The following is a 13,562-nucleotide window of genomic DNA, read 5'->3' as shown; positions in this document are numbered from 1 at the left end:
CAAGGAAGGTTTTCGCATCCACCCATCACTTCTTCCCGTGTCCAAAACTCCTTTCCCTTTTGGGCACGCTGCTTGGTCCTGGTTTGGTGGGATATTCTGTCACGATCTTAAAAATTAGCGGACCAAGGCGTAGCATGCATTGAGTTCCACATCTTTTTAATACAAAGTGAAACTAGAAACAAAACAACAAAACATACAAAGAACGTGAAGACGTAGTGCCCAAACACACTAACAAACAATATCCCACAAAGCAGGTGGGAGATAGGGCTTCCTTAATATGATCCCCAATTAGAGGCAACGTTTACCAGCTGCCTCTAATTGGGAACCATACAAAACCACCAACGTAGAAATACACATTCTAGAACACCCCCCTAGTCACACCCTGACCTAAACCACTATAGAGAATCCAAGGGCTCTCTATGGTCAGGGCGTGACAAGTGATGGTTGCTGATAATGGGCCTCTACACCTACGTAGATATTCCATTAAAAATCAGCTGTTCCAGCTACAATAGTCATTTACAACATTAACAATGTCTACACTGTATTTCTGATCAATTTGATGTTATTTTAGTGAACAATGTGCTTTTCTTTCTAAAACGGTAGTGTATGTAAATGTTATATTTCCGTTTTTTATTTGTAATACATTTGCAAAAATGTCTAAAGACCAGTTTTTGCTCCGTCATTATGGGCATTGTGTGTAGATTGATGAGGGGAAAAAACAATTGAATACATTATAGAATAAGGCTGTGACGTAACAAAATGGGGAAAAAGTCAAGGCGTCTGAATACTTTCCAAATGCACTGTATATATATGATACATGTTAGCAATGAAGAAAAGTCTTGTGACTTTAATAATAATCTTGTGAAAAGATTAGTCCAAAAAGCCACAGATAGCAAAGTGATGTAAGCTGTTTGAAAACAAAATGGTAATTAATTAACTATCCATGGTGAGTGGCTTGATCCTTATTGCTTTGAGAGCTAGGTAGTCAGTCAGTGAGTCAGTGTGACTTCAGTGTTGGCGTGTGGATGAAACTAGACTTTCTGAAGAAACCCCCCAGGCTCATTAACATCACACCCAATCAGAGAGGGGTGACTGAATGAGGCCTAGCTAGCTGAGCTGAGTCGGACTGCAGCCAACACATCCACCAGTGTCCTTCCTCCTTGTCCCTGACACTGACACAACATGGATAGAGCTTCAATCCTGGAGCTATACCTTTCAGCAGTTTTGTCAGCATACCTCTGAGTCTCTCTCACACACATTTAACATACTACACACACACACACAATTATCTGTCTTTCACTCTCCCCTCCACAGCCTCCTTCTATTCTCTCTCTCCCTCACATTCAAACAAATAGGGGTAATGTTCCCTTTGCCTTGAGGCTTTGCTTGAGGTGCAAGTAGAGTCAAAATCACATCTATCTTTTCTCTTTCTCTGTCAGACTCCCTCTCCCCCCTCTCGCCTTTACTCGCTCACACTGGTGTTGCAAGATAAAACCCTAGAGTACGCTAGAGATGTGAAAGGTCTAATAGTCATGAGGAAATGTTTGCCATCAACTACAAATCCTAGCTGTGAAATTCTGGCATCCTGTTAAAACACTTGTTCATTTTTCTCAAACGCCTCCACAGTTCAGTGGAAAACGGATACACAAGAACATTTTGGCCATGGCTAAGTCAGGGGACCAAATTGGGTCACACAGCAGGCTCAAGAAGACAAACAAAAATTGACGATACTTCAAATCAACACAATTCATGGGTTGGGAGTGGGACAACTATTTTTCCGCATGGACCACCTGTTGTAAGCAAAAATATGTTCACACCTGAAGGAGTTGTCCCAACCCCTTCAAAAGTCTACTGTCCCTGTCCCTGTCCCTGTCCCTGTCCCTGTCCCTGTCCCTGTCCCTGTCCCTGTCCCACTCAACCATTGCCAGCATAAAAATAACTCAACAGGTTAGAGACTAGTATTTAAGGACCATTTCTGCCTACAGTACACAACGCTAACACCAGGATTCCTCCAATCGCTCTTTTCCAAGGGTTCCACTCCTGCCCTGAAAACGTCTGTGGATTGAGTGCTGGGTGATTGATCTCCAGTCCAGACACACAGCAGAGATATTGCCATGTGAAGAGGAGAGAGACGGCCACTCTTCTCTTAGACCACAGCTAAACTGTCTTTGATGGGCCGATCCTACTCCTGACAGAACGTGGGCTCTCAATAAAGAATGCAGTCGTCTCTGGAGTCAGATGAACAGATGGGGTGGAAGATGGGAAGGAACGGATTTGCAATGTATGAGAAACTGTTTAACTGTTTAAAGGCTGTGTGTATTTTTTGCAAAGGTATCTCTGACCATCCCAATCTCCATCCCTCTGTGGCTGGTCCCAGTCCACCTCCCCCATCCTCTCCCATGCCCATTCCCACCCCTCCCAGCACTCAAACCAGTCCCTGTCCCAGCCCCATCCCTTTAGCTCTCTGGCTGGTCCCAGCTGACTACTCCTAACACTCACTCGTTCCCATCACTACAGTTTGGCTGTTCCCTCTCAACCCAGACACCTCCCTAGCAACCTGGCTGTTCCCAGGCTGGGTGTGAGAGCCAGGGTACTATGGTTCATCCATCATTCCTATGGTCCTCTGACTGCCAATCAGACGATGAGTTAGAGCTTGTCACTGAAGCGCTTTCCCCAGGCGCTCTTCTACAATTAGTACAGTATGGGTTAGTTGTAGCTGATACTCTGACTGCTGACTGGTCCAATGGTTGTATGTTCTGTTCATATTACAGATAGGGGGATTCTACGAAGAACACTTTATCTCACCTTATTCAGGGAATAATGGGCATGTCACATTTGAACTTGACAATATAATGCTAAAATATGCAATATCTAATTTTCTCTAAAGAGAGGTGGGAACAAAGTAAATTTTAAAGCTACTAATTTTTCACCTATAGCTATCAGATGACCTCATACTAAAACAGTAGACATGTTCTGTACTGTACATATTACATTCTGTCACCTCTAAAACACCCTATCTTCTACAATAAAACATTCCTGACCAGTCCTGTGATGGGGCTGAATTACAGAACTCAACTAATGCTGTTGCTTCTCTAATGACAGAGTTTCAAAAGGTCCGAATGGTGATATTCAAACACAGCTGCACAAATTCATGCACACACACATACGCACACACAGACACTCACACTCATAGAGCCAGCAGAATCCAGATGGATGCTTGGCTCCTGACAGTGGATGTGCCTGAGTGAGACTTAATTTTTATGAAAGGTCAGATGTTTTGTACATCTCCTTTAATTAAAAGAAAGACATGATCCTATTGGTATTGAGACATGATCCTATTGGTATTGAGACATGATTCTATTGGTATTGAGACATGATCCTATTGGTATTGAGACATGATCCTATTGGTATTGAGACATGATTCTATTGGTATTGAGACATGATTCTATTGGTATTGAGACATGATCTTATTGGTATTGAGACATGATTCTATTGGTATTGAGACATGATCTTATTGGTATTGAGACATGATCCTATTGGTATTGAGACATGATCCTATTGGTATTTGAGATATGATTCTCTCTCTCTTTCTCACCTTTCTCTCTCTCTCTCTTTCTCTGTCTCTCAATTCAATTTCAATTTAAGAGGTTTTATTGGCATGGGAATCATAGGTTTACATTGCCAAAGCAAGTGAAATATTTAATAAACAAAAGTGAAATAAACAATAAAAATGAACAGTAAACATTACACTCACAAAAGTTCCAAAGAAATAGAGACATTTCAAATGTCTCTCTCTCTCTCTTTCTCTCTCTCTCTCTCTCTCTCTGAATTGGAAAAAAGATTCCCATCCCAGATTTCTATCGTCAAGTCACATTAGCTAATCATTTTAGCCTGTCATGTGAAGGACAAACATACGCTGTTTCGAGATCCTCAGCTGGTTTCATTCTGGTCTATTCTGATTTTACGTATCTTAGCTAAATTATATACTTTAAACTGTAATGGCATTATTTAGGAAAATAATCTTCAGCAAGCAAGGCAGCCATTACCTTTATAGACAGAAAGTACGGGCAGACACATTTTGGTGTTAATGGGACATTGTTAAAGCTTGTTCAGCTGCATGGCATTACTCCATGACTCCATGGCGTTACACCATCTTTTCCACAGTTGTGTGCCACTATTTTCCTGTGTCTCATGGCCGAAGCAGCAATTGGAGAGAGCCTGCTAGAATGGTGTGGCAGGTAGCTTAGTGGTTAGAGCGTTGGGCCAGTAACCGAAAGGTTGCTGGATCAAATCCCTGAGCTGACAAAGTAAAAATCTGTTGTTCTGCTCCTGAACAAGGCAGGAAACCCACTGTTCCCTGGTAGGCTGTCATTGTAAATAAGAATGTGTTCTTAACTGACTTGCCTACTTAAATAATAAGACTGGAAATCATGGAAAGAATATACATTTCAAAGGAAGACAAAACATTGTATGCCTCCCTATATAGTGCATTACTTTTCATCAGGGCCCATAGGGAAATATGGGTACTAGGGTGCCATTTGGAATGCAGACTCTTGTCTGTCGTCAGGGAAAGAACACTATGTCTCTGGTGACTCATCGTCCCCACCTGTCTCCTCACATTCTCCTACTCACAGCTGCAGGTTACTGTCTTAGACTTTTAGTACTAAAAGCTGTGATGGAAATAAAACGTTGGCAAACACAGCTTGTCCTTGTCCAAAAAAGCGAGCAGAAAAAATGGTCCCCGCCAGGTATGATCAATCAGAGAGTATTAGCTAAATGGAAAGCGAAAAGAAGAATATGCATGTTTGGCTTTGTTTGACGACGCACAAATATGTAATGGTAAAAGTACAAAGCCAACATTAAAAGGAAAGGTAGTTAGCTATTTCCTACTACCTTGGACTGCTGCTTGACTGAACTTAGATGTTATCTGTTTTAGAAGAACTTCTCTCGTTCTTTCTGTTCTACAACTGAGTCAACTCTGACCAAGAGTATCTAGCCTCATCTTCTGATAAAAACTCTGGAAGAAGATTAGCATTTGTGTTTCCAACAGGACATTTTGGCAAGTAAATTAGCACCTTAGCTTGGCAATTTGCAAATTTATTGAGGTACATAAAATACATCTGTCTTTTCAATCCAATAGCCCAAAGGGATGGCTATGCTAAGACTGTTCAAGCGTTAACATAATTATCAATCAATCAATCAAATGGATTTATAAAGCCCTTCTTACAACAGCTGATGTCACAAAGTGCTGTACAGAAACCCAGCCTAAAACCCCAAACAGCAAGCAATGCAGGTGTAGAAGCACGGTGGCTAGGAAAAACTCCGTACAAAGGCCGGAACCTAGGAAGAAACCTAGAGAGGAACCAGGCTATGAGGGGTGGCAAGTTCTCTTCTGGCTGTGCCGGGTGGACGTTATAACAGAACATGGCCAAGATGTTAATTGGCCAAGATGTTAATTAATCTCATTAGCATTGCTCCTCCACAAGCTGTCCATCACATTGATGGTGAGGATTAGGACCTAATTTGACACCTTATTGGCATTTCACTGTTAATTAATCTCATCACCAGCCAGCTCTTGAGCCTGGAGAAATGGTTTGTGAAGAAGTGTACTGAGGAGCCATGCTGTATTGGCATGTATTCAGTGGTGTGTATTCATGGACACCAAGGGAAGCCAGTCTTACTCCAAAAAATGTACCAAGAAAATAAGAAAAAATAATGCATCTGTAGTCTCTCTGTGTTTCATAATTTTTGCAAGAGGCTGAATGTATCTCACCGGAAAAAGCATCCGAGCGACTGTAACAGTATAGACCATCTCAACAGATCGTCAGTTGGTTCAAAGAACGTCCTTAACAGGCTAATGCAAATCTCTAATGCTAGCGCCATTAAAAATAATGAGAACTGATGTACTAGCTTAGCATCTTTTAAATAACTAAAACTGAGTCCAAGTTCCTAAAAAAACAGACACATAGAGCCCCACAGTGGAAGTGTCGTAATACCCTTAAAACCTAGCGGTCAAAAAGGGAAATGCTTCCAATCGTTTTTCCACCATTCGTTTTTCCCAAAGGAGATTTTAGAAACACTTAAAATAAGGGCTGTGTTTTATGTAGGTTTACCCTGGCGTGACGTTTTGATAACCGTGTAAATATCTCTAGGACAAGGTGACGTTTATCAATAGATTTTCCAGTATTTACCCCCCTAAAATGAAATGCTAATTGGCTGCTAATGTGGCTATCATAAATATCAACAAATGCCATGATGATCTGGGCGAGACTGCCGAATTGAGGAAAAGGTAAGAATCTCTGGATTAACAATCTAATGTTAGTTAAATATAGTAATGAATAAATTGGCTACATTCCTTTAAATTGACAATTATGTGAACTGTCTTGTGCAAGTTTTAAATTGACACAATACCTTTTAGCAAACGTGTCAGCTATGGATGACATGCAGGAGCTTGCAGGGATTTGTAGTCTTGCATGATGTATACTTTAATGCTAATTAGTATTTTCAAATCTGAGAGTAAATAGAGCTAAATATATTGATAAAAGTCACCTTGTGCGAGAGATATTTACACGGTTATCTAAACGTCATGCCAGGGTAAACCTATACAAAACACAGCACTTATTTTAAGTGTTTCTAAAAGTCCATATGGTAAAAAAAAATGAATGGTGGAAAAACGATTGGATCCATTTCCCTGTTTGACCACTAGGTTTTATGGGTATTATGACACCTCCACTGTGGGGCTCTATGCTAATCAGCTATTTGTTTGTTGTTTGAGGAACTTGGACTCAGTTGTAGTTATTTAAAAGATGCTAAGCTAGTACAGCAGTGCTCATTCTGCAACAGCAAACTTGTCGCATGTTTCCTAGCTCTGGCATTAACTTACCATGTCTGGGCTTTCCACCCATGCAGCCCCAGCATTAGCCCCAGTTCTAAACCCAGCTCCACACTACCGGGTGTCTGGACTCTGTAGTGGTTGGGGTAATTATCCCATGGCTTCTCAAAGACATGCATTTAAAAAGACAGATCTGTCATGCTCTCCACTTACAGCTGAAGATGGTAGGTCTCATAATTGCAGTGCTTTGAACATGCAGATACCAACGATGCACAAACAACACTTCCCTTTGAACAGAGCCTGTGTAATGAGAAGTCGTAAATACCCTTTTTTTATGCAATCAGTACATGCGTTGGAATTAAGACTTGCTGCTTATTCCACATTTAATTATATAAAACAATCTATTTTATTATAGCTACTTGGTAAATAAAACAGCTGGAATGATTTTTTTTATGTGTTTTTTAAGTGTTTTACGTCATATTGGGTGAAAGTTGTTCCAATGTAATGTATGACTCTAGCAGTCAACATGTAGTAAATTATGAAAAACGTGAAGTGCGGTCTGGAGGTCATCAAATTGATCATCCCAGTGTTTTATCTGAACCTTTTTACCCCTTAAGGCTGGTTTCCTGGACTCAGATTAAGCCTATTACAGTTTTTTCCAACTGCTTACACACAAAATCTTTTCATGTCACACGATTTTTGAAACCTCTCACTCAAAGTGCAAAACTACACACCAAATATCCAAAACCATAAGCTATTTCTCAGGCTTTGACTCAGTTGTCAATTGCATAAAACACTTTTTTCAAAATACTACACACAATTCTCTACCTAAAACACAAGAATCTAACAGGAAGTGACCTGCTTTCCTTTTCCAAACACAACCAATCAAAATGCTACACTTATTCACCAGGTCACACACTCCTCACATGTGCAAACACTAATAGCTTAACTGATCACTAACCAATCACTGCTTTACTGTAGTATAGGCCTATAAATAGGTCAAAGGTCAGATTACCTGTTTTGAACAATGGATGTCAACAATGGACAGAGAGCAAGAGGAGTAGGAGGGAGAGGAAGAGGAAGAAGAGGACGAGGGCAAAGAAGAGAAGGAAGGAGAGCCATCTCTAATGAGATTAGGGCAACACTTGTTGATCATGTGATCAACCACGGTTTGACCATGAGAGACGATTTACAGTGGCGTCCATAATTCGAACCTTCAGAAATGAGAACAGGTATGCAACTATCTAATGACTATTTTAGCATTACAGTAATGTACTGTAAAATACGTATGACTGCATAGTATTGCATAAACATTTGTAACTCTAAGCCATCCATTTACTGCACTGCATTGAATGAATGAGGTTGGTTATCATGCTGTACTACATTTTTTTGTACATTGTTTACAGTTCCTATGCTGAGCACATACTGTGTTTGAATTCTGTACAGAGTGGAAAGGCAAAAACATCATGGAGGACGAGGGCGCTTGTTTACAGATGTACAAGAGACTGCAATTATAAATATGGTTTTGGCCAACAATGCAATCAGGATTCGAGAGATAAGAGAGCATATCTTATAGTTTTTTTGGATCGCTTACACACTAAAATTAAAAGTAGTACACTATTAGCAAAACCTTACACTCAAGAAGCAAAACATCAGCCCATATTTGCACAACTCCTCACACTTGCACATTGTCAACCTCACACTTGTTGCAAAACTCTACACACAGTGATTTACAGTGATTTGCAAAACACTAAACACACACATACATTACACACAAAAATCTATCATGAAGTCACGTCCTTGCAATACCAAAGCACTGACTGTCAAATTACCACACCGTCCAACCAATTGGTTCAACACAGTCATCAGGTGTGCAAACACTCGTTTGCTTAATTGTAGACACACCAATTAGGTGTATAAGCACTATAAAAATCAGCAGGTGAGTTCATCGGTCTTCAAGCACAATGGAAAGAGTCAGAGAAAGAGTAAGACGAGGAGGAGGAGGAGGACGAGTAGGAGGACGAGGAGGAGGAGGATGAGGAGGAGAACGAGGAGGACGAGGAGGAGAACGAGGAGGACGAGGAGGAGGACGGGGAGGAGGAGAGGAAGAGGAAGAGGAAGACAAGAAGGTGCTCAAAGAGGACCGAATCTGGCAAATGAGATCCGCGCAACACTGGTTGACCACGTTGTCAACCACGGCCTGACGCTGAGGGAGGCTGGACTGCGACTACAGCCAAATCTAAGCCGATACACAGTGACAAGTGTGATGAGAACATTTCGACTGGAAAATAGGTATTGTAGAAATATCATCATATCAAAAACATCTGCACGGTTTCAGTAACTGCTTACAGTACTGTATTCTATGCACTATCAGCACTTCTGTTACCTTTTCCTGTGAAATTACTGTACTATTGTATACTGGGTTTTTTCTACATAGGATTGAGGGTCAGGGACGACAAGGGGGAAGGCCTCCTATGTTCACAGAACAGCAAGAGAGGGAGATAGGCCGAATTAGGCCGATACCCACTAATTATCAAAATCCAGAAAAGAGCCGTTAAATTCTACAACCACCTAAAAGGAAGCGATTCCCAAACCTTCCATAACAAAGCCATCACCTACAGAGAGATGAACCTGGAGAAGAGTCCCCTAAGCAAGCTGGTCCTAGGGCTCTGTTCACAAACACAAACACACCCCACAAAGCCCCAGGACAACAGCACAATTAGACCCAACCAAATCATGAGAAAACAAAAAGATAATTACTTGACACATTGGAAAGAATTAACAAAAAAACAGAGCAAACTAGAATGTTATTTGGCCCTAAACAGAGAGTACACAGTGGCAGAATACCTGACCACTGTGACTGACCCAAACTTAAGGAAAGCTTTGACTATGTACAGACTCAATGAGCATAGCCTTGCTATTGAGAAAGGCCGCCGTAGGCAGACATGGCTCTCAAGAGAAGACAGGCTATGTGCACACTGCCCACAAAATGAGGTGGAAACCGAGCTGCACTTCCTAACCTCCTGCCCAATGTATGACCATATTAGAGACACATATTTCCCTCAGATCACACAGATCCACAAAGAATTCGAAAACAAATCCAATTTTGATAAACTCCCATAACTACTGGGTGAAATTCCACAGTGTGCCATCACAGCAGCAAGATTTGTGACCTGTTGCCACAAGAAAAGGGCAACCAGTGAAAAACAAACACCATTGTAAATACAACCCATATTTATGCTTACTTATTTTAACTTGTGTGCTTTAACCATTTGTACATTGTTACAACACTGTATATATTTAATATGACACTCGTAATGTCTTTATTGTTTTGAAACTTCTGTATGTGTAATGTTTACTGTTAATTCGTTTTGTTTGTTTCACTTTTGTGTATTGTCTACCTCATTTGCTTTGGCAATGTTAACACATGTTTCCCATGCCAATAAAGCCCCTTGAATTGAATTGAATTGAATTGATAGTAAACATGGTTTTGGCCAACAATGCTATAACACTCAAGCAGCTCCAAGCTAGCATTGTCAATAGCCACGCCATTTTCAACGATATCCATCAGGTCTCAACATCAACACTGGCACGCATCCTAAAAAAAAAACATATTCAAATGAAGCAAATTTATTGAGTACCTTTCGAGCGCAATTCCGAAAGGGTGAAACGACTGCGGCATGATTATGCAGAGGTATGTATTCACTTTAGCAGTGTGATCTTGCATACTGTCTCATAATATTTTACTGTACTGTAATATGTATACTAGATCTACACTGAACTACACAATTTTGCCTGACACTGTTTTTCAGAGAGTTTTACGAATGGATGGAGAGGAGATCCAGCATGAGTTCATTTACGTAGATGAGGCTGGGTTCAACCTGACGAGAACACGAAGGAAGGGAAGAAACATCATTGGCCACAGGGCTATAGTCAATGTCCCAGGGCAATGTGGGGGTATTATAACACTCTGTGCAGCCATTACACAGAATGGGGTCCTCCACCGCCATGCCCATATGGGCCCTTACAACACAGCACTCATACTTACATTCTTGGACCAATTGCACAACATAACAGCAGCAAATCAAATCGATCATATGCAATACATTGTTGTCTGGGACAATGTGTCTTTCCACCGCTCTGCTCTGGTTCAGAACTGGTTTCAGCAACATCCATATTTCACCGTCCTATATCTTCCACCATACTCTCCATTCCTCAACCCTATAGAAGAGTTTTTCTTGGCATGGCGGTGGAAGGTATATGGTCCCCGTCTCCAGGCTGAGGTACCCCTCATCCAAGCCATGGAGGAGTCCTGTGACCAGATGGAGGTAGCAGCAATGCAAGGATGGATTCGTCATTCAAGACGTTTCTTTCCAAGGTGTCTCGCTAATGACAACATTGCCTGCGATGTTAATGAAATTCTCTGGCCAGATCCAGCTAGGCGAAGAGACAATGTCTAGTTCTTTTCTAAAAAAAAAATTTGAACTTACAATACGTAAAGTGACGTTTGGTTACAGTATTATGAATCTCCATGTCAACATTTTGGGCGTGTGGAGAAATAAATGAGTTTCTTCAGTCTGCAACATTGGTCTTGTGTAGTGTTTGGTGAATTGACATTATATTTGTACTTTGTTGATAGTAGCCTACTCTAATCATAGGGAAGTAGAAGTGCTAAAAGTGTTTTAGGTTTATCACAGCAGTGTAACAGAGTATAGTAATGTGAAACGTGTGTGTTTCATATGGTAACAAAGTGTGGTTTTTAAAAAGAAGTGTATAGTTTTTACAAGAGTGTTTCATTTTGCAAAGAATCTGTAGTTTTTTGCTAATTGGGTGTGTGGTTGTGCTAATTGTGTGTAGTGTTTTGAAAACACGGGCCCTGTTTTGAAAATCGTGCTTAAGCAATCAAAAAAAACTGTAAATAATGACACCATGTTTAACAACATCAATGCTGTAAGCCTGTCGACCATACAACGCATCCTCCAACGGCACCGAGTGACGATGAAACAACTTTACAAGGTGCCATTTGAGAGAAACTCTGACACAGTCAAGAATATGCGACATGACTTTGTAGAGGTATGTATGCAACACTACTTCCAGTACTTCAGACATACCATATTTACTCATCTGTATATCATTTTGTCTGTTACAGAGAGTATTGGAGCTGGATGCCCATGTAATTCGCCATGAATTTATTTATGTGGAGGAGGTTGGCTTCAACCTCACCAAAACCAGGTGCAGCGGAAGAAATGTAATAGGACAGAGGGCAATTACCAATGTCCCTGGACAGCGTGGGGGTAATATAACTATGTGTGCTGCCATCACTCAAAACGGGGTCCTCCATCACAATGCCACACTGGGTCCGTACAACACCGGCCATATGCTCACTTTCTGGATGCAATTTACACAATGCTTGTCCCTGATCCAGATCAGGAGCCTGCTAGATTTGTGGTTTTATGGGACAATGTCAGTTTTCACCGGGCTGTTCTGGTCCAAAACTGGTTTGCCACCCATCCATAATTTGTAGTTTTGTACCTACCCCCATATTCACCTTTTCTAAATCCCATAGAGGAATTCTTCTCTGCCTGGCGCTGGAAAGTGTATGATCGCCAACCCTATGCCCGCATGCCGCTTCTCCAGGCAATGGAAGACCCCCCCCCCCCTTAAAAGATTTAGATGCACTGTTGTAAAGTGGCTGTTCCACTGGATGTCATAAGGTGAATGCACCAATTTGTAAGTCGCTCTGGATAAGAGTGTCTGCTAAATGACTTAAATGTAAAGACGCATGTGGGGACGTAGAGGTTGCCTCTGTCCAAGGTTGGATACGCCATGCTAGGAGATACTTCCCTCGATGTTTGGCAAGAGAAAACGTATCTTCTGATGTGCACGAAGTATTGTGGCCAGAACCAGGCTGGAGAAGAGATGAAGCGTAGCTTAGCACTGGTGACTGCCCCCCCCCCCCCCCTACCAATTCCTGGACTGCCCCCCCGGGACCCCACACACACAATTGTGTTCTTTACTGTATTCTAAAGAATATACTTTTCGTTTACATATGTTTATAGTGTTGTTGTAAAGCTACTGTATACAACAGTAATGTTTGGCCTAATAAATATTTTCTGTTTCTACATTGCATTGGTGTTTACAGTGTACTTGTTACCCCTCTCAGCAGATTACTTTCACTGTAGAACATTGTATTGAAATGTAGATATAAGCCTATGAAAGACCAAAGAGCTTTAGATTTAGAACAACAGTGTTTACATGGTATATTCCAAAAATGTACTATTATGAAAGCAGTGTTTGCCATTTGATGCAAATGCTTCATTCTGACATGTGTTTATAGCATTTTGAATGCAGTGTTACATTTTGAAGGAGATGTGAGGCATTTTGCATTTTGTGTGTGCAGTTTTGGGAATTGTGTGTAGAGTTTTGAAAAAAGGAGACAGTTTTGAAAACGTGTGTAAGCAGCTGGAAAAAACTGTAATAAGCGTATTCCACTTCAGTAGAGATTTTCCATTGCTCATGTAGTGTAATCCTCATACTGTATTTAAACTATATCCATAGCCAGCTTAGCTTTATCATTGTCAGAGGACATATTTGGCTAATGTAGAAACTGACTGGCATCCAGACTAGGTATTTCAACAGCTTCCTCTCCAGCACTTGGTGAGCCATTTTTACCAGGAAGATAAACCTACTATATCACTTCCAATGCTTCCAAAACCTCTCATGGTAAGGG

Source organism: Salvelinus fontinalis, chromosome 21 (genome assembly GCF_029448725.1).
Source record: "Salvelinus fontinalis isolate EN_2023a chromosome 21, ASM2944872v1, whole genome shotgun sequence".
Taxonomy (NCBI): domain Eukaryota; kingdom Metazoa; phylum Chordata; class Actinopteri; order Salmoniformes; family Salmonidae; genus Salvelinus; species Salvelinus fontinalis.
Note: the sequence above shows the minus strand (reverse complement) of the source record.